The sequence below is a fragment of the Triturus cristatus genome, chromosome 5_2 (genome assembly GCF_964204655.1).
Source record: "Triturus cristatus chromosome 5_2, aTriCri1.1, whole genome shotgun sequence".
Taxonomy (NCBI): domain Eukaryota; kingdom Metazoa; phylum Chordata; class Amphibia; order Caudata; family Salamandridae; genus Triturus; species Triturus cristatus.
This window is the reverse complement of record NC_140588.1, coordinates 911,452,224-911,474,019: the sequence shown is the minus strand read 5'-3', so window position 1 is coordinate 911,474,019 and position 21,796 is coordinate 911,452,224.

Below are 21,796 nucleotides of genomic sequence, written 5' to 3'. Positions count from 1 at the left end.
ACTCCCCCTCCTCACTTCCCCTCTCTCTGTTGTATGATTGGGATGAATGTTTTACATTAGGTCAGGGTATTTGACATTTATTATTAACCCTGAGCGGTAATCACAGATCTCTTCAAGAGTGGACCACTCTGGGAGAGATCTACGATTAACGCTCGGGGTTGTTCAGTTAAAAGGACAAAGGTTCTTGCCCAACGATTGGTGTCCTGCTTCATCAGACGTGCTTGCTTGATCGGGAAGAGTTTTGCTCCCATGAAGTTGAATTTCAAGTCGGCTGATGCCAAGGTTTTACTGGGCCGTATAAAGGCCTTAGGAATTATAAGGGTGTTCCTTAACAGTTATGGCTGGATTTCTAATTTCGTAAAAATAACCATGAGGTATCCTTGTTTTGACTTCATCTGAATATGTTCCGATTCAGATATGACAAATTACTTCAACTGACTGCTCAAAAAATTCTGTTTTCTGTCCTTATGATCACCTTACAAATTGAATAGGTCGAAACTTTGTCAATACTTGTCCCTGGCACTCATTAAAGAGGAAGCGTTTATTGCAAGATTTGTTCTTGTGATCTGTCAGACTTGTTTTTGTTTTAATTTTCTTTCCTCTGCCATTGTTTTCTTGTTTACACTGTAAACTATGTCTTTAGCTATTTCTTTGTAACTGTATGATCCCCTATTAAGTATTGTTATATTGTTATCCTATATAATTGTATTTTTAGTAAAAAGATGTTTTTGCATTAATAATTATACGCACTTTTGAATCATTTGGGGTGCCTTCTCATGATTTGTTTACTCTGTCACAATTTCTGAAATGTTTGAATTTATTGTTGGGTATTTATGTAAAAACGTTGACAGTCTATTGTTGTTATTTTTATCTTTTCTCTTGAACCATTGTAGCTGTATAATAATAATGCTTCATCATAGAGCTCCCTCCTATGCATGTGAAAAATTATACCAACAAGAAAATGCTCAACCTCATGTAGGGGAACCCTTGTATCACAAGCTTCTTGTTTGGTGGATAAGGCCATCTTGTTTTGTTGGGATCTGAACATCTTTAGATGGTATGGAAAGGAAAGTGGCAGGGAAAGATATGGATAAAACTACCAACTAGCTGACACACAGTTTATATTTGTCATTTGTTGGAAGGGTTAAAATTATAATTGCAGGGGGATCCTCTCCTAAGAGGTCACCATGTTTCAGCCTACACAATATAATATTAGGAGCACACAGGTCTGATATTTTCTGCGGGACCAAACTCCCGGTATATGCACTACCCAATTCATTACTTATCAGTACAGAGGTGTCTGAGGTTAGTGTAGCTAAGTGAAAAAGTGGTGAGATAAATGTTTCACCCAACAAAAAGCAAGGAAATTCCATATACGGAACCAGATTGCCTTGGTCTATGTTTCGCCAAGTGTACCACTGTCTAATCAACCTGTAACCACATGAACACAAGCGGCAAAATGTTAAACAGGAATTGATAGTGAAAGATGCATTAAAATACAACTTTGCCCACAATAACGTAACATTCTTGAGTCTCCGAGGAGTTAATTAAGGTTTTTGGAAGGCAATCCCATTGAAGTAAATAAATAGTAACTTTTTTTAAGTCCAGCAGAATAATTTGGCATTTTATGAGAATGAAATAGTTTCAAAGGTGTATAACTCTCCCCTTGTGAGAATGAGTAGAGAGGTATTGCCTCTTATAAGGAAGGAATCAGAGTAGTGAGAGGAGAGGCCAATGTAGTCTACCAAATAAATGTATTTGGTGCTTGGTGTGAAGGTGGAGAGTTAATGTTCCCTGACACCCTGATCTTCCTCGGATGTCCCAGGACAAACTAAATAATGCTGAGGCTATCCATGACAAAGGATTCCAAAACAGAGCACCAGGCAAGATGTCAGTTTTCGCTTCAAAAGAAATTTCACATTATTTGCTCCTTTCCCTCTTTCTTGCTGGTCTCCTGGCCTTCTCATTAATTTGATGGTAAGGAAACTGTAGAGCTGGACTCCAAGTCCCTTAACAAGAACACACATAGGCTGGGTGGAACTACCTTTGGAAGAATCACAACCCTATACCTGTGAGTGATGGTTTAGACAATTCCCTCACTTTATGACACCTAACTCCTTGTGAATGACACTCTTCAAGACTTGTAACTGAATAAGAATTTGGAGGGAAAGTTGTCTGTCTTGCTTCAACAGCCTTTGATGGCTAAAACAAAGACTTAATAGAGATCATTTTTCAGGGGTCACAGATGATGTGGTTGTGATACAGTCTGCATCTATAGTATTGATTTGGGCATGAATGGGTGGGTTTGTTCCTTCACATATGTAGCCTATTCTCTCTAATTGTTAGTCATGGATTTATAGGTACTGTCTGTCCTGTGGTGAAGAGTGGTCTGATTGGCTAACCTTAACCTGAAAGAAAATGCTGCGGCTGCCATGACAGGAAGAGGGACTCGGTTCCTGGGTCCTGAACTTAGTAAAAAAAATAAGATAGAAGGAGGGCAATGTAGGAGTACCCTGACACTTCTGGGGTTAACCCAGAGGTATCCCACCAAGGGCCAAAAATGAATCAATAACATTTGTGCCGTGGGAACCTTAGTACTCTGCGGGACCCAGAGCAGCCCTCCCATGAGGCTATCGCTGGGCTCCCGTGGTACATTGACACAGCTAAACTGCGCAAGCTTCACTCATTGAAGCTTGCTTAGTCTTGCAGCACCAGTCTTCTACAGTAGTCCCAGGGACTACTGAGTGAAGCTTGCGTGGTCTCATTGTTCCATCGGGTGATCCTTGAATGGCAGTAATGTAACATAATGTTTAAAAAAACTTAAATAAGAAAAATATGGGGTGAGGATGCCTAGCGGTCTGACGAACTAAGGAGGATTCAGTGCAGTGGACAATCCTCTGCCGTGTTCATGCACCACAGGATGTTAGCCGTCCAACGGAAGCTGAGCGCAAGGCCTGGCCGGATGTCAGGACGGGAAGCGACCATCAGGACCCCTTGACCATGCATGGTGGGGGAGGTTGGCCACTGACAGGGAGTTTGGCGAAGGACCTGGCCACAGCCCAACCATTTTTGGCAAACCTCTGCTGCACGAGTGTCTGTTGCCTGTTGCCTCATTGGTTGCTTAATGGGAGTTTACAGTATGTAAAAGCATAGGACTTACAAATGTTCTTTTTATTTCTGTTTCTCTTATGTATAGTCCTGGTAGTCAGATGATTACATCCTGAAGAGACCTTAACAGTCACAGGAGGTAAAAACATCGACAAACCCTCCTCCTCCTTTAAAAATTTTAAAGTATTAATAAAATGAAGTGTTAACATAAAAAATATACATATGTATCTAAAAAACTAAAAAGTCATATTTGCATATTTACTTTCAATAAATAATGAATTATCAATGAATAGATATTTGTTATTCAATCAAAAATGTATTAACTTCCCACCCTGGAACCTCTAAAAGCAAGCATCCTGTAACTAAAATAAAATTCAATATGCATTCCACAATTTAAGGATTTAAAATTCAATTAAATAATTAATTTACTAGTAATTTAATTTCAAGGGATTCCATGCTGAGATATACAAACCCTGAATTTTTTCACTCAGTGCATAAAACCATTATGGATTATACAATGTCTTGTATCTATGTTCTTGGAATATATAGTCACCATTGGAGCACTGCATTCTCTGCACTATGAACACTTAGGGGCCGATTCCGATCCTGGAAAAATTTTCCCCGTACGAATCGTATCCGGATTTTTTACCGTACGAATCGTACAAGTAGCGTCGTACAAACTGCCAAGTACGATTCGCATGGGAAAAAGTCCACACGAATCGCATTGGGAAAATTTCCCCACACGTCCTCGGGTCGGAAAATGTGTCCGACACATCCCCGGACGATTTACCGTACGAATCAGAAACATGAAGTCAGACCGCGCAAGTACGATCACTCCCGTCCCTTCGATTTTACAACTGGATGGAGAAAACACCGTACGGACCGAACTCCTATAGCAACCATGGAGACATGTGCCCGCATACGCGCCGAACACCCCACCACAGACCCCGTATGTACGCGCAGAACACCCCCCCATCCTCCGCATGTACGCGCAAAACGCCCTCCGGCCGCGGATGTACGCGCCGAACCCCCACCAGTGTATGTATGGAGCGTACCCCCACCCGTGTATGCATGGAGCGTACCAACTCCCCACCCGTGTATGTACGGACCGTACCCACACCCCACCAGTGTATGTATGGAGCGTACCCCCACCCGTGTATGTAAGGACTGTACTCCCACCCGTGTATGCATGAAGCGTACCAACTCCCCACCCATATATGTATGGAGCGTACCCCCACCCGTGTATGTACGGACCGTACCCACACCCCACCAGTGTATGTACGGACCGTACCCCCACCCATGTATGTATGGACCGTACCCCCACCCGTGTATGCATGGATCGTACCAACTCCCCACCCGTGTATGTATGGAGCGTACCCCCACCCATGTATGTACGGACCGTACCCACACCCCACCAGTGTATGTATGGACTGTACCCCCACCCATGTATGTACGGACCGTACCCCCACCCGTGTATGTACGGACCGTACCCACACCCCACCAGTGTATGTACAGATCGTACCCCCACCCGTGTATGTACGGACCGTACCCCCACCCATGTATGTACGGACCGTACCCCCACCCGTGTATGTACGGACCGTACCCACACCCACCAGTGTATGTATGGACCATACCCCCACCCGTGTATGCATGGAGCGTACCAACTCCCCACCCGTGTATGTATGGAGCATACCCCCACCCGTGTATGTACGGACCATACCCACACCCCACCAGTGTATGTACGGACCGTACCCCCACCCGTGTATGCATGGAGCATACCAACTCCCCACCCATGTATGTATGGAGCGTACCCCCACCCATGTATGTACGGACCGTACCCACACCCCACCTGTGTATATACGGACCCTACACCCAGCCCCCCCTGTATGTACGGTGCGAAACACCACCACCGATGGATGGTGCGGACCAACACCCTGCCCGTGTTCGTACGCACCCTACCCCAGGCCCACACACCAGCACCCTCACACAACATCGCGCATGTACAAGTCGTACTAAGCCATAGCAAAGGACAGCACTGTACAACAACATGGCCCATGTACGCACCGTACAGACGCAAAAAACACTCGTACTGAACCAGGACAAACCAAAAAAACACAAGGAGAGTCAATTCGATGCACACAACACCACTAAACATATCCAACAAGCCCAAATACATCCTATACACTGACCTGCAACTGACAAACAGCTAAACAGAGGCCCAAACCACTACCACTCCTTATAACACACCCACCCAAAGTTCAAACACAGCCACACCCACAAATGGACCAATAAAAAGGCCCAGCACACACAAACCATGATCCTTTGCAACAGATCCCCTACTGCCAGACCACAGAGACAACGCACTGCACCATACTACATACATCAATACACCTTACACTTGAACTCCTTCACACAACCACCATCACAAACACACCCTCATCACATTCACACACACACACCTGCACAACCACACTCACACACCCACAACCATCCACACCCACACCCCCACAATCATCCACACCCACACCCCACATCATGCCCACTAACAAGAATCCAAAGTTCACAAAGGAGGAGCTGGAGGTCCTTGTCGACGAAATCGTCAGAGTCGAGCCACAGCTCTTTGGAACATTGGTCAGACGGACCAGCATATCTGAAAAATCTGCCATGTGGGAGAGGATTGTCAATTCTGTGAATGCTGTTGGGTCCACCAGAAGGACCAGGCATGAGTGCCAAGCCAGGTGGTACGATCTGCGGAGGACGGTCCGCCGCAAAATGACGGACGACCACAACCAGGCCAACATCACTGGAGGAGGTCCGGCTCTCACCACTTCGTGGATGACCCAGACCAACCTGGCCCCTCTGGTGTCCAACCACCTGCAGCACCTGCGTCAGGTACAACTGTGCCAACCACCACCCCCATTCCTGCCACATCCCAGGAGACACCCAGGAGCCCTGCCCGCACACAACAACACAGCCAGTCTGCCCACGAGGGACAAGGTGCTCCGGGCACCCAGGAGGAGGCAGGCGACACCGCAAATGCCATCCCTCAGGGGTCCCGGAGACCCGATGTGCCCACAACGGCAGGCCAGGCGCAAGTGGGCAGGGGTGGTGGGAGTGGAGGACAGCGGAGGCGCGAACCTGACCAGTTGGCTCAGGAACCGGTAATGTCACACGTCCACAACATCCTTGACACCCACCGGCGTGACTCCAGAGGCATCGACCAGGTAGTGGAGACTCTCAATGAGATCAAGAACATGCAGGTCGAGCATCATGCCAGTCATCTACAACACCATGGACGGATGGAGGCAAGACTGGCTGAGCTCCTGGCGGTGCACAGGGACGTGAGCCAATCACTCCGTCAGATCGCCCAAAGCCTGGCAAACCCTCCCTGTGCCACCAGGCGTAGACCAGCACCAGAAACAGGGAGGGAGGAGGAGGAGGATTCATCTGACGGAGCGTCCCTAGCATCGTCAAGGCCTGCTTCTGAGGGTCCCCGCAGGAAGGTGGGTCGTCCACGCAAAAGACCGTGAGAGTCAGCGGAACATCACCATCACCCAGGTCACCTGGCCTGGCACCTGGCCCTCTGGCCCAACAGCAGCACAGCAGCAAATGACATTCTCTGCCACATGGCCTTGCTGGTCACTGTCTGACCAATGTTGACAAAGACTGTGGCACAGACTCTGATGACTTTCAATGGCAAGGATACCAACTCCCCCTGTGAACTTTGGATTCTACACTCCCGCCAAGCACCTCTTGTCACCCCCCCAAACACGTACCCCAGCACTAATAAAATTAATCACAATCACAAGATGATGCCAACATTTTGTATTATTCCACTACATGTGTGTGTTGTAAAGTCAAACCATGCCTGATTTCAGAAGTAACTCCAAACATCCATACCCTGGGGTCTGAGTCTGGCACAGGACACACATGGGTCACAATGTACCATCCAAGACAGACATGGAGCACCATACTCACCCGTGATGGGCCCAACCAGCTGAGGGGGTGCCCGCACAACTGTGCCTACAGACCTATTTAGAAGAGCAACAGTCATGCGCAGAGGTCAGGGATCATGTGGAGTGTCCTGGGGTGGGAGTCCCAGGTATGTGTAGACACGTGGCAGAACCATGTCCTGCATGCTTGAGTCAGGTGGATGTGGAGAATGGTGGGCCAGCCAAGGTTGGATTCATGGAGATGGCACAATTGGGTGTTGGATCGCAGTGCCACAAGGTTGTGTTGTGGTTGTGGGCTGCATCCTGAGTGTGTGCGTAGATTGAGAAGGTCATCCTGCAGCTGGCAGTGATCCACTCCCCCCATCTCTGTTGGACGTTGATGTGGCCTGGTCGCCGGATGTAGTAGCAGAGCTGTGCAGATGCACCCGGATGTGGACAAGTATCATGGGATTTCTAACGCACATGTCCGTAGAGTGCAGGGTAGGATTAGACACGGATGTCGTAGTTGACCTGGGGGTTGGTCTCCCTCTTGCCTTGAGGTTGATGGAACTGGGGATCTTGTGCATAATGCAGAGTGTGCTGCCGCATGATGCACAGATGCTGCTGATCAGACAAAACACATGTCAGCAAGCAATCCATGATGAACACCAGCTCGTTTGCGTGGACACTGGGTGCCCTTGCTGCAGGTCCTGCAGCAGCATGCGCCATGTCAAGAAAACAATGCCACAAGTAGCACACAAAGACAAGGATCTCAGGAAGGAACTATGCAAAAGGTGTATGTCAAGCAAGGAATGTCTGGTTCAACATGGCACACACACACACAATGGATTCACATGCAGCACAGTGGCCGTCGTGGAGAGTGACATGCCACAATACCTACACAGCCATGGACATCATGCACAATACAGAATCTAATCCCTGACAAACAGCTTGCATCTTGCTACTCTACACAAAGACTCATATGCACCATCTCTGAGAACAATGCCAGACATGCCGCATGCACAGTGGCAACAGACCACCATTGACAGAGATGAGGCACCTTGGAGGCAGAGGGACATCTTTATTACTCATGTGTGTCGGAATGCTAATGCAACTCTGTCAACACATACACAGGTCATGTGGATGAACACGTGGGACCAACACTGGCACCCCCCTTAGCACCACAGATGCTGGAAATCCATGGCACTGGCACACAAGTGACCGGTTACAGCTAAACACCCCCTGCTGCTCACGGAGAGGCTGCTATACACCATTGAGCCCCTAATGGGAATTCACACAGCATGTCAACCCGGTGCAACCTGTATGTTTCCGAGGGCAGTGTTACACACATTGATGGCTCCATCACAATCCACAATCCCATTACAGATGACTGTCAACAAGTTTGACCATCAATTCAGGTGAATTCAGCTCCATGTCATGTGCCCCATGGTGATTCTACATGTATGTAAAGTATCCAAACATGAACAGGAGCAGTGCACACACATTCAAAACAAATACCACTCCCAAAAAGCCGTGCTGCATCCCTTACACTAAGGAGATTTTCAAACGTGTCCGTGCATGTAACGCTGATTCAGCACATGTCGCTGTGTTAATGAGGAATAGCAGGAGCACTACAATGCCACCAGCAGACAGCATGCACAAGTACCTGTGGATGAGAGACACACCAGAAGTCAGCCAAAAGAAGCACATCTGCATGCATGTGCATGTACTCGACACGTATAAGGTTGTCAACATGCTAGGTGACAATGATGACTCTGGAAAAACATTGTTCTATTGCATCATCACTCGAGTGACACATCCAAACACACCTCTAACTCACTTGGCAGACATGCAGATGGACACACACATTGCAACACATGCCACACACGGCCCAATGCATGCAAACTCAGACACTGGAACTCACCACTAAGCAAAGAAGTTGCGTATGAGACGACTCCGGATGTCCTCTACCGCCCCCTCCTCCTCCACATCACTTGCCTCGTGACCAAGCCCTTCATCCTCCACGGGTGGATGGTCCTGCTCATCTGGATCCAGGATGAGTGGCACAGCTTACTCCACTGCCATGTTGTGCAGCATACAGCACACGAGGAAGATCTTGCAGACCTTCACCGGTGCATATGGGAGTGCGCCACCGGTCTTGTCGAGGCAACGGAATCGGCTCTTCAGGAGGCCAAACGTCCTCTCTATCACTCGCCTGGTCCGCCCATGGGCGTTGTTGTAGCGGTGATCGGCAGCCGTGCTGGGGTTGCGGAGAGGCGTGATCAGCAATGGCATGTTGGGATAGCCAGCGTCGACCTACATGGAAACATCATGGACAACAGTGGGTCAGGAGAAGCAGTAAGACAGGAAGATGACGTTAAATACAGGACTGCCAGAGTATACCCACCAACAATACATGCTCGTTCGTTGCGCAGCTGCAGCATCCTTTCAGGCACCCTGCTACGCCTCATGATGTAGGCATTGTGTGCTGATCCTGGAAAACGAGCACAGACATGTGAAATCACCATGTTGGCAACACACACCACAAGGGCATTAATGGAGTGGTAATGCTTGCGGTTCCTATACGCTACCTCCTGTGCCTGTGGTGGTACCAAAGCCACATGTGTTCCATCTATGGACCCAATGACATGGGGCATCCCTCCCAGGGCATAGAACTCACGCTTGACACCTGTCAACTGCTCAGGAGTTGGGAATTTTATGAACTCATCCAGGGGATCCAACATGGCCTCTAAAAAATCATGCAGAACACGGCTGAACATGGTTTGGGACATGCCATCGACATGGGCAATGGTATGTTGAAAGTTACCCGTGGCAAAGAAATGTAGGGCTGCCATCACCTTCATCTTGGGAGTCAGTGCAGTAGGATACCTGTGTAGCGGTTGGAGGTGTGGTGCCAGCCGTGTCATCAAGTCTTCAATCAAACGTTGGGGGAAGCGGTAGCGGTGTATACAGTCATGTTCCCTCAGGTCAGCCAAGTCCGGAATTGGTCGAGGGAGAGGCGGAGCCCTGCAGTGAATTAGAAGGGACAACGAAGAGTGAGTACTGTACACCACCAATGTCAATGTACTGAGCACATGCTCAACAGGCAATACACATATGCTACATACAGAGTCAGGTCTGTGCAATATGCTCTGGACACGTATGCCAGGCATGTGACACTCCTACCAAGAGCCAGCTACAAACGTTGATTCTCAACCTCAATATGCCATGCCATGAAACTAGCTGTGGGCCAGTGTAAGTGAGCAGGCAGACGCATTACAGGAGTTACAGACATCCAAATATGTGCAGAAGAAGGATGTTTATTGTACAGACAGGTTGCGGAACACTAGAGGCAAAGGTCACATGTCATAGAAAAAGGACAGACCACACACCTTGCCATGAAGGATTACATGTCAAGACTGATCACACATACATTGAGAGTATGCAGATATGTCCTTGTTTTGAAACTCCGTGTCGATGCATACAAACACACCTTACGTCGGATTACACATGTGTGCTGGTGTGCGTAACAGTGTGCCATGCCCATCTACACACAGACACATGTTGGTTGCAGCAACTGCAGATGCATTTGACCAAACACCTACAGCAAACCTATGGGAACACATGACACACACATGACATAGTTACAGCGTGCAACGCGGGCATTCACTTGTCAGGGGTAATATTACGTGTACCTGGCATCAGGGGACATTTGCGGGTGTCGGTGACTGTGCCATGCCAGTGACGCATGGCTCACCAAGTCTGTACTACATGCACACATGTCAAAGGAGTGAAGGGGATGTGTGGCACATAGGGCACCATCACACATGACATGTGTACACAGCTCATCATACTTTAATTAGCTTCACACCTCAGGAGTATAGTGCCACATCACAGCCTGACCCACCTGTGCCCGACACATGTAGTACTGCACAGACAATGCCTTGATGTCCAGCCTTGGCCAGGTATGACAGCTCAATTCCTTCCTGTGTGCCGCCTGTCACCACTGTCAGGTGTGAAACGCACCGTACATACGCTCTGAGGGCGTGTGTAGGGTCCCTATAACTATGGGAGTGCTGGCGTATGCGTACGCCACAGTGATACGGACCGTACACGCGTGTGTAGGGTCCCTATCACTATGGGAGTGCTGGCGAATGCGTATGCCACAGTGATACGGACCGTACACGCGTGTGTAGGGTCCCTATCACTATGGGAGTGCTGGCGTATGCGTACGCCACAGTGATACGGACCGTACACGCGTCTGTAGGGTCCCTATCACTATGGGAGTGCTGGCGAATGCGTACGCCACAGTGATACGGACCGTACACGCGTGTGTAGGGTCCCTATCACTATGGGAGTGCTGGCGAATGCGTACGCTACAGTGATGCGGACCGTACACGCGTGTGTAGGGTCCCTATCACTATGAGAGTGCTGGCGTATGCGTACGCCACAGTGATACGGACTGTACACACGTGTGTAGGGTCCCTATCACTATGGGAGTGCTGGCGAATGCATACGCCACAGTGATACGGACCGTACACGCATGTGTAGGGTCCCTATCACTATGGGAGTGCTGGCGAATGCGTACGCCACCGTGATACGGACCGTACACGCGTGTGTAGGGTCCCTATCACTATGGGAGTGCTGGAGAATGCGTACGCCACAGTGATACGGACCGTACACGCGTGTGTAGGGTCGGTCCGTATCCCTGCATTTGGGGTGCCCTAGGGCCATGGAACGGACCGTACCTGTGTGTAAATCTTGAAATAACATAGGGGACACATGAGGGACAAGTATAAGGGCCTAAATGCATGCTGGTTGTCATGGAGACCGAGTTTAAAGTTTGAATTATTGCATCAGGTGGCCAGCAGAAGTCGGTTGGAAACGATATACTTTGTTGCAAAGTGGTTGTTGACTTGACATCATGCTCAATTTTTAAACCATGCAAAGCCACTCACTGGGGTAGGTTTACAGGGATTGGAGGAAACGTAGGATGCTAATGTGACTGACCAATCACTCTGTACTTCTGTGAATGAAACAGGCCAGCAAGGCAGATATAAGGCAGCCAGGTCCCATGAGAGCACTTGCCTGCACATCCTTTCATTCCACAACACTGCTGCTGCTCGTGATTCCTCTGGCACCATGTCCAGGTCTGTGGAGAGGGCCCAGCCATTCACCATGGAGGAGAATATTGCGTTGGTGGATGTGATCCTCCCACAGTACACCATTGTTAGACCTGGCACCTTGGCGTGAGTCTCCCTTCCTCTTTTTGTCGCTGTGCCTAATGTGTTTTTATGGTGTTGGCCGCTCAGCGCGCTGTGCCACTGCCAACCAGTGTCGCGGTGCGAGTGCTCCCTTGTAAATTATATATGTTGGTTGGATTCCATGATTGGATTGTTTTGATTTACTATCAGACCCCAGTAAAGTGCGCCAGGAGCGCCAGGGCATGTAAATGCAAACACCGCTGGTGGGATTGCAGCACGGTTTGTGCCACCCACAGAAGCGGCCGATAAAATATGTCTAAGGTCTGCCATCGCAGAACCTGCGTGCAGTCTGGTACTGACATGCTGACTGGCAAGTGCCCACACTTGCCGGTCCCTAAAACCTTCCCTTAGCTGCATGTTAGTCACCCCTCTGGTAGGCCCACGGGCAGGGTGCGTTGTGAGCCTAAGGTAGGACAAGCCTAGATGCGTGGCATGTCCTAGTAGTGAATTACCGCCATCTTGTTGTTCACTACTGCAAGGCTACCCTGTTCTCATAGGCCAGTATGGGCGGCCTGGATTGTTACAACCTATGATCCTAACCGACCCAGGGAACATGGTAGGAGATCGAGTTTAGTATGCCTGAACTCGGAATAATAAGGTACATCTTTTCGCAAGGTTTATTTTAATATTCCGGGTTTGCAAATGCCGCTTTTAGAAAGCTGGCCTTTGCTTGCCTAAACATTTCAGCCCGCCTCTGCGTGATGTGTATCTGATGTCTGGCTGGTGTGAGTGACAGGGCTGGAGGAAACCAGATGGGCAGGGCTAGGTAGCCTGGTGGTGAATAGGATGATCGACAGGTAGATGGGGGGGGAGTGCTCCTAGGCTCTGAATAGGACAATGCTCTGCCACCTCAATGCCGGCTCCGCCCCCTGTGGAGCATCTGAGGACTCTGCCCTGCACCCTGAAAGAAGAAGCCTGCATCGCGTACACAAAGTGCTCAGAAACCGGACTAGACTAGGCAAAGGACCCCCTGGCCTGGGAGAACAAAAGATTTGCTGTATAAATGGAGGAGCCCTGCTCCTAAGAAACTAGATCCGCTTTTGACCAAGAAGAATCTCTGCCTGAGGATGAGGCACCGGGAGAGCTGCAGGAGGAAGACTGTCCCTGTCCTGGGGGATTGGCCTGCAGTGGTGACCTTGCTGCCAAAGGGGAGAAGAGAAACTTTTGCTGAAAACTTTGCTTTATTTTTACTTTCAAGACTTGTGCTTTTCCAAAACGATCTCCAAGGGCTTGGAACTGAGCTTGCCCCCTGAACTGAGCCCCAGGACCATTGGGCTCTACCTGATCTTCACTCACCTGCCGCTGGACTGTGGTGTCCTTTCCCTCACCGGAGCTGTGACCCTCGTGCCCCAGTCCCTCCCTGAGCCGTGACCAGGACTGCTTAGCCGCCCCCCCCTTGGGAAGAGCCTCGCTCGATCAGAGCCACTCCCCCTACGCTGTGCTGGGCTGCCCCTGTCACCTCGCTCGCTGGAGGCTCGCTTCGCACCTTCACCCTCCCGCCGGAATCGGCGCTGTGAGCATCTCCAAGCCTCGGACGGCCCGGACGTAACCTGCGTGCCCGGCTGCCCCGCTTTGTTCACCCGCCACCTGCAAACACCCCGCTCTTGCCGTGAGCCTGAAGATCAGACCCCCATCGTGAAGTGTGGGAGCCCCGGACGCCGCCTCGCCCTTCTGTCGAAGAGACGCTGAAATCCCGCACCCGCCTTCGCGTCAAGAAACAAGGTACTGTACTTACGAACTCGACCGCGAGCTCACATCAGATCCAGGGTACGCAACGTTCTGATTTCCCTGTCATCTGCTGTGTGCTTCCCGGGCGCCGCCTCAGCACGAAGTGCGCTGAGGCCCACAGTTACCTTGTGCCCGCCTAAAGAACTTTCCGTAACAAAGAGACTTTACCGTATTTCCAAGAGTTGTGGCCCCATCAGTTTAACGTTACTGGGCCTTGTATTGAATCTGCTGAATCTACATAAAAGCTTATTTTTATATACTTCCTGATTGGTGTCCGTTTGTGGTGCATGCAAGGGGTTTACTGTATGTGTAATTGCATTTGCTTAACCGTGTACGCCTGAGACTTAGCCTAGAATGCTCGCGCCACGCACCTAGAGGGTGAGCAGGGGTTATTCTGGGGAGCCATCCTTCGCCCTGACAAGAAGTAAAGGGTCCCTGCTTGTTGTGGGTACACACCTGCATCAACCAGAGCCCCCTCATTTCTAACAACCATGCTGTATGGTCGACCAGGGGAGCAGGTGAGTGCAGACTCCACTAGCTTAGACTGTGCCCCTGTTTTGTGACTGTGACTTCTGGCATGGTGTCCCTATGTGACAGACATGCAATGTTGTTTGGAGTGGGTCACAGGGTGGGGAAGGCCTCATGTCTCCCATGCAGAGCATGCTGTGGTTCCTGTGTGCACTACTCACTTGCATTGTGCTTACTGTGACAATCAATGCATGGTGCATGCCACATTCTGCCTGGCTACTCCTCCTGGGAATGTTGTTGCTACAGTCCTGATGTGATTCTGTGGTCCCCCCAGTGTGACAGGTGACAGTACCCATAGATGTGTGTTTGTTTAGTGTACCTGTGCTGTGAGTGTACAAATGATGTGTTCGTCCCCTGGACATTGGTGTGTGTGTAAGTCCCCTGTCATGTGGGTGAGTGCATATGGGGAGTGTTGCACACCAGCTGCATGAGGGATGGATATACCCTGCCCATGTGATGTGTGCAGGGAGCAGTGCTGTGTGACTGCCGTGCTGAGACAGCCCCACACCTGTGACACCCCCCAGTCTAGTGGCACATGGGCAGAGTGAGGTTTGTACCCGCAGTTGGCAATGGCAGGTGATTGTCCTGTGCCTGTGTGTGTCTGTGTACTCTGCTGAGGTAGCGTCAGTGGGCTGGGACATGTGACTGCTTTGAGTTGTTGTACATAATCCTTGTGTAGCTTGGTATGCACAGTGTGATCCAGGATAATTGATTGTGTGGCACCCCTCATGCCACCTGTGTACCTTCAATGCCACGTAGTGCATTTTGCCTTCCACAGTGGATTATGTCCCAAAGGCAAATGGTCAATGAGTTGCCTGCATACCATGGCCTGTTCAAAGAAGACAATTTGTTAATATGTGTGTCTCTGTGTCATTGCTCAGGTGAATTAAAGTTTTCTCACTTTTGCATCCTCACAGGTAGGCGTCCATGCCAAGGGGGAGATATGGAAGCAAGCCGTCAGTGCCGTGAGGAATACGGAGGGTCGGAAGCGGCGCCTAGCCCAGGTGAGGAAACGCTGGCAGGATATCCGGTGCTGGACGAGGAGGATTGCACGGGTCCTGCTGGGGGACTCACCTGAGAGCCGGAAGAACCGTGGACGCCGGCGTCTGACCCACATCCAGAAGCGTGTGCTGGCGGTGGTCTTCCCCGACTTGGATAGGCGCTTACTGGAGAAGCAGCAGCAGGAAGGGGGTAGGTACATGTGTGTTTGTTGTGTGTCACCAGCTTTTGGAAGTGCGCAGTTGCATGGATACACTGCCAGGGTTTACATGTGCAGCGCATAACCAGTTCCCCAAAGTAAACCGGTGCTGTTCTTCCTCCCTTCCCCTCCTTGCCATGTGTTCCCTGGTCTGTGTGTAGTCACTCTTGCACAAGGTAATCTAGGCTGGCAGTAAATCCAAGTGCCCAATGCTTGCAGCATCATGTGGGGGTGGAGTGTAACAGTTTTTGGTACCTTGGCTGTGCCCTGGCCAGTTCAGTCATTGTGGGGTCCATGTCAGTTGGCACTCATGCTGAGTCCCAACATAGGAGTGTGTCTTTAAAGTGTACTGCCTTCCAGCATGCGTGTCCAATGTTGTGCCCTCTGACATGATGTCCATGAGTAGGATTAATGCATAGTGCAGGTACGGTTGCTTCAGTTGCAGTCATATCCATCCAGGACCATGGAGGTGTGTGGCCACTACCGTGCCCTGGGCCACCTTTTCCTAGGTATCATGTGTCATCCAACTATGTGGGCATTTTCTGTGTCTTCGGCATAGGTTGGGCTCTGTGGCATTGTACCCTGGCCTCATCTGTATTGACGTAAACTGTGCTACATGTGTCCACTGTACAGTGTGACCCAATTTTGCTTGTGCATACTCACAGTGGGCAGTGCCTGTGTGTCTTGGAACGACAATTTGATGATGGTTGATTGTCAATGATATATGTGGACAGGCGCACCAGGGGTAGTTTGTGTACAATCAGGATTTAGTGCAGGCCATGTGTTTTTATCCCAGAGTAAGAGGTGTAAGTACTTCCTCTGTCACAATCACATTGTCTCAGGTAAGGGGTGCTTTGTGTGGGCAAGGCCTAAATGTCCAAATCTGAAGTCTCCCTGCTAGGTCTGGCCTGTGTGTGATGTTTGTCTGGACATACACTCAAGGTGCAGTGACCAAGTCATATTGTGCATGTTTTAATGTATTGGCTTTGCAGCATGTGCAAAAAGTTAATAGACATGGTTCCTGCTCATCCCTTTTTTGTCAACGCTGTGTGGTACAGACGCTGTGCACGATTGTCCCCAGAGCCTGGCTCCTCTGTCCTATTTGATAACAAGTAATTTGCTGTTGGGTCATGCTCTCCATTGTTTCTCAGTGGCATGGTGGGTCAACCAGCTGGGTGTTGCAGGGCCTACATATGTACCTTGTGTTGTAGATGTTACTCATGTTGCTTTTCAGGCTATGCACTGTGACCTATGTCGATTTGACTCATGTTACATATGTATACAGGTGTCTGATCATTTCCTGTCTCTTCACCTTGCCCACAGCATCGTCGGGGGACTCCGAGGGAGACACTGGCACGGACCGTGAGGAGGGAGCAGGCACCAGTGGCAGCAGTGCTGTCTTGTCTGGTGCATCGAGTGGCACGGAGGCCGAGGGGAGTGAGGCGGAGGACCTGTCCAGTAACACCACCGACTATGACGATGACGGGTCCGAGGCTGATCTCCCAGAGGGGGCGGAGGCTGCTCCCACAGCTGACAGCAGCACTCGATCTCTACCCGCCCCCTCGATTCCCATCACCGGCCTCCCACTTGCTCTGGTCCCTTCCCGCCGTGCTAGGTCACCACGTGTCTCCTTCTTGCCAGGCACCGCACCCCCTGCCCCTGTCTCCACTGCTGCCGCCAATGCCGAGTCTGTGGACATCCTGCGCCAGTTGCAGGTTGGTCAGACTGCGATGCTTAATGTTCTCCATGGCCACACACGAGTGCTCACCCAGATGGAGGCATACATGGAGGGCATCTCAGCTGCGCAGTCTGACCAACGCCAGTTGCTGAGGTCCATTGACTCGACACTGACTGCAGCAGTGGGTCTCCTGCAGCGCTACGTCCCCCCCCCTACCCCTGCACCATCCACACTTCCCACTCCCATGCCTGTCCAAAGCACACCCAGACGTAGCCATGCATGCACCCCACCAGACACAGGCACCACACCACCAGGGAAGGCCAAGCGCACTCCTCCTGTCACGCACACACAGGGTGAAGTAGGCACACCCACTGGGTCGGGGGGCAAACGGAAGACACGCAGCCACAGTGGGAGTCCACATTCATCACAACCCACTACCTCCAAATCCACTCCCCTCAGCTCTCCTGGCCAGGATTCCACCAAAGACTCCTTCATGGCCGCTCTGTCCCTGAGCCCCAAAGTGACACCACCCCGCAAGCGGTCAAAGGAGTCCCCGGTCAGGGTGGTTGAGTCCCCCCCCCGTCCACACCATCCCCGAGTAGCGCTGCGACCCATCCCTCCGACCCCCCCCTCCTTGGGGCCTGTGGTTCCTTCGGGTGCAGGGGAGACGCTGGGGGACCTTGCAACCGTGTGCAGCGCCATTCTGACCTCCACCTTTGGCGCTGCCCCACCCCCTGTGGTGGAGTCCTCCGTCCCTGCACCCACAACACCTACCCTTGCCCCTCCTGCCTGGTTCTTCCCCCCCCACATGATGCCCCCACCCTGTGGAAGCAAAGGAGGTATGAACTGTGCAGGCAAGCTAGGGGACACGCGTCCCTATGTGTCCCCCACCAGGAATTGGACTATGGACTGCCCTATGGGCCTTGTACATATTCAACTTTTAATTACAAATCGTTTTTTTATGCTGAATAAAGCTATGTTTTTTTCCCTTTGCACACTACTGCTTTTCTGGTATTGCTGTTGGTGGTGCTGCTCCATGTTTGGGGTGGGGATAATGTGTTAGGTGTCTGGCAAATGTAGTGGTGTGCTGCTCATGGGATGGACCCTGGTATCTGTGTGCCATCACAAGGTATTTGCCAAATAACTTTGTTCATGTATGCTCTTACTGCATGGTGACATTGTCCCAAGGTGTGTCCCTTCCTCTGTGGACCCAGACATCTTCCCTGCAGGGTGTTTCCTAAATGTTGTGCTGAGCTGTGTCTACATGAATTGGTGTATGATGGATCCGTTCTACTTTGGCCATGCATGCGGTGCAATGTCTCCACCTGCATCATTTGTGGCATCCTTGGTGGTCACTGTACTTCTGTGTGGAGTATATTGAAGTTACTTCATGTGGACTTGTTCTCTTTTACACACTATGCATGTGTGTACTCCCAGCCTCGCACACATGTTACGTGTTCTGCAGGGTCTTTGAGCACCTGACTGACTATTGTGGGCATTGTATCTGTGGGTACTGCACGCTTTTTTTCCATGGGCACTGCTGGGAGGACTCTGCACACACCCCTCCTGTGTCTGGGCACTGCTGGGAGTGATAGGCACACACCCCTCCTATGTCTGGGCAGTGCTGGGAGGACTCTGCACACACCCCTCCTGTGTCTGGGCACTGCTGGGAGTGATAGGCACACACCCCTCCTATGTCTGGGCACTGCTGGGAGGACTCTGCACACACCCCTCCTGTGTCTGGGCACTGCTGGGAGGACTCTGCACACACCCCTCCTGTGTCTGGGCACTGCTGGGAGGACTCTGCACACACCCCTCCTATGTCTGGGCACTGCTGGGAGGACTCTGCACACACCCCTCCTATGTCTGGGCACTGCTGGGAGGAATCTGCACACACCCCTCCTGTGTCTGGGCACTGCTGGGAGGACTCTGCAAACACCCCTCCTATGTCTGGGCACTGCTGGGAGGACTCTGCACACACCCCTCCTGTGTCTGGGCACTGCTGGGAGGACTATGCACACACCCCTCCTATGTCTGGGCACTGCTGGGAGTGATAGGCACACACCCCTCCTGTGTCTGGGCACTGCTGGGAGTGATAGGCACACACCCCTCCTGTGTCTGGGCACTGCTGGGAGGACTCTGCACACACCCCTCCTGTGTCTGGGCACTGCTGGGAGTAATAGGCACACACCCCTCCTATGTCTGGGCACTGCTGGGAGGACTCTGCACGCACCCCTCCTGTGTCTGGGCACTGCTGGGAGTGATAGGCACACACCCCTCCTATGTCTGGGCACTGCTGGGAGGACTCTGCACACACCCCTCCTATGTGTGGGCACTGCTGGGAGGACTCTGCACACACCCCTCCTGTGTCTGGGCACTGCTGGGAGTGATAGGCACACACCCCTCCTGTGTCTGGGCACTGCTGGGAGTGATAGGCACACACCCCTCCTATGTCTGGGCACTGCTGGGAGGACTCTGCACACACCCCTCCTGTGTCTGGGCACTGCTGGGAGTGATAGGCACACACCCCTCCTGTGTCTGGGCACTGCTGGGAGTGATAGGCACACACCCCTCCTATGTCTGGGCACTGCTGGGAGGACTCTGCACACACCCCTCCTGTGTCTGGGCACTGCTGGGAGGACTCTGCACACACCCCTCCTATGTCTGGGCACTGCTGGGAGGACTCTGCACACACCCCTCCTATGTCTGGGCACTGCTGGGCGGACTCTGCACACACCCCTCCTGTGTCTGGGCACTGCTGGGAGGACTCTGCACACACCCCTCCTATGTCTGGGCACTGCTGTGAGGACTCTGCACACACCCCTCCTGTGTCTGGGCACTGCTGTGAGGACTATGCACACACCCCTCCTGTGTCTGGGCACTGCTGGGAGTGATAGGCACACACCCCTCCTGTGTCTGGGCACTGCTGGGAGGACTCTGCACACACCCCTCCTATGTCTGGGCACTGCTGGGAGGACTCTGCACACACCCCTCCTCTGTCTGGGCACTGCTGGGAGTGATAGGCACTCACCCCTCCTATCTCTGGGCACTGCTGGGAGGACTCTGCACACACCCCTCCTATGTCTGGGCACTGCTGGGAGGACTCTGCACACACCCCTCCTATGTCTGGGCACTGCTGGGAGGACTCTGCACACACCCCTCCTGTGTCTGGGCACTGCTGGGAGGACTATGCACACACCCCTCCTATGTCTGGGCACTGCTGGGAGTGATAGGCACACACCCCTCCTGTGTCTGGGCACTGCTGGGAGTGATAGGCACACACCCCTCCTGTGTCTGGGCACTGCTGGGAGGACTCTGCACACACCCCTCCTATGTCTGGGCACTGCTGGGAGGACTCTGCACACACCCCTCCTGTGTCTGGGCACTGCTGGGAGGACTCTGCACACACCCCTCCTATGTCTGGGCACTGCTGGGAGGACTCTGCACACACCCCTCCTATGTCTGGGCACTGCTGGGAGGACTCTGCACACACCCCTCCTGTGTCTGGGCACTGCTGGGAGGACTATGCACACACCCCTCCTATGTCTGGGCACTGCTGGGAGTGATAGGCACACACCCCTCCTGTGTCTGGGCACTGCTGGGAGTGATAGGCACACACCCCTCCTGTGTCTGGGCACTGCTGGGAGGACTCTGCACACACCCCTCCTATGTCTGGGCACTGCTGGGAGGACTCTGCACACACCCCTCCTGTGTCTGGGCACTGCTGGGAGTGATAGGCACTCACCCCTCCTATCTCTGGGCACTGCTGGGAGGACTCTGCACACACCCCTCCTATGTGTGGGCACTGCTGGGAGGACTCTGCACACACCCCTCCTGTGTCTGGGCACTGCTGGGAGGACTCTGCACACACCCCTCCTGTGTCTGGGCACTGCTGGGAGTGATAGGCACACACCCCTCCTATGTCTGGGCACTGCTGGGAGGACTCTGCACACACCCCTCCTGTGTCTGGACACTGCTGGGAGTGATAGGCACACACCCCTCCTATGTCTGGGCACTGCTGGGAGGACTCTGCACACACCCCTCCTGTGTCTGGGCACTGCTGGGAGGACTCTGCACACACCCCTCCTTTGTCTGGGCACTGCTGGGAGGACTCTGCACCCACCCCTCCTGTGTCTGGGCACTGCTGGGAGTGATAGGCACCCACCCCTCCTATGTCTGGGCACTGCTGGGAGGACTCTGCACACACCCCTCCTATGTCTGGGCACTGCTGGGATGACTCTGCACACACCCCTCCTGTGTCTGGGCACTGCTGGGAGGACTCTGCACACACCCCTCCTGTGTCTGGGCACTGCTGGGAGAACTCTGGACACACCCCTCCTGTGTCTGGGCACTGCTGGGA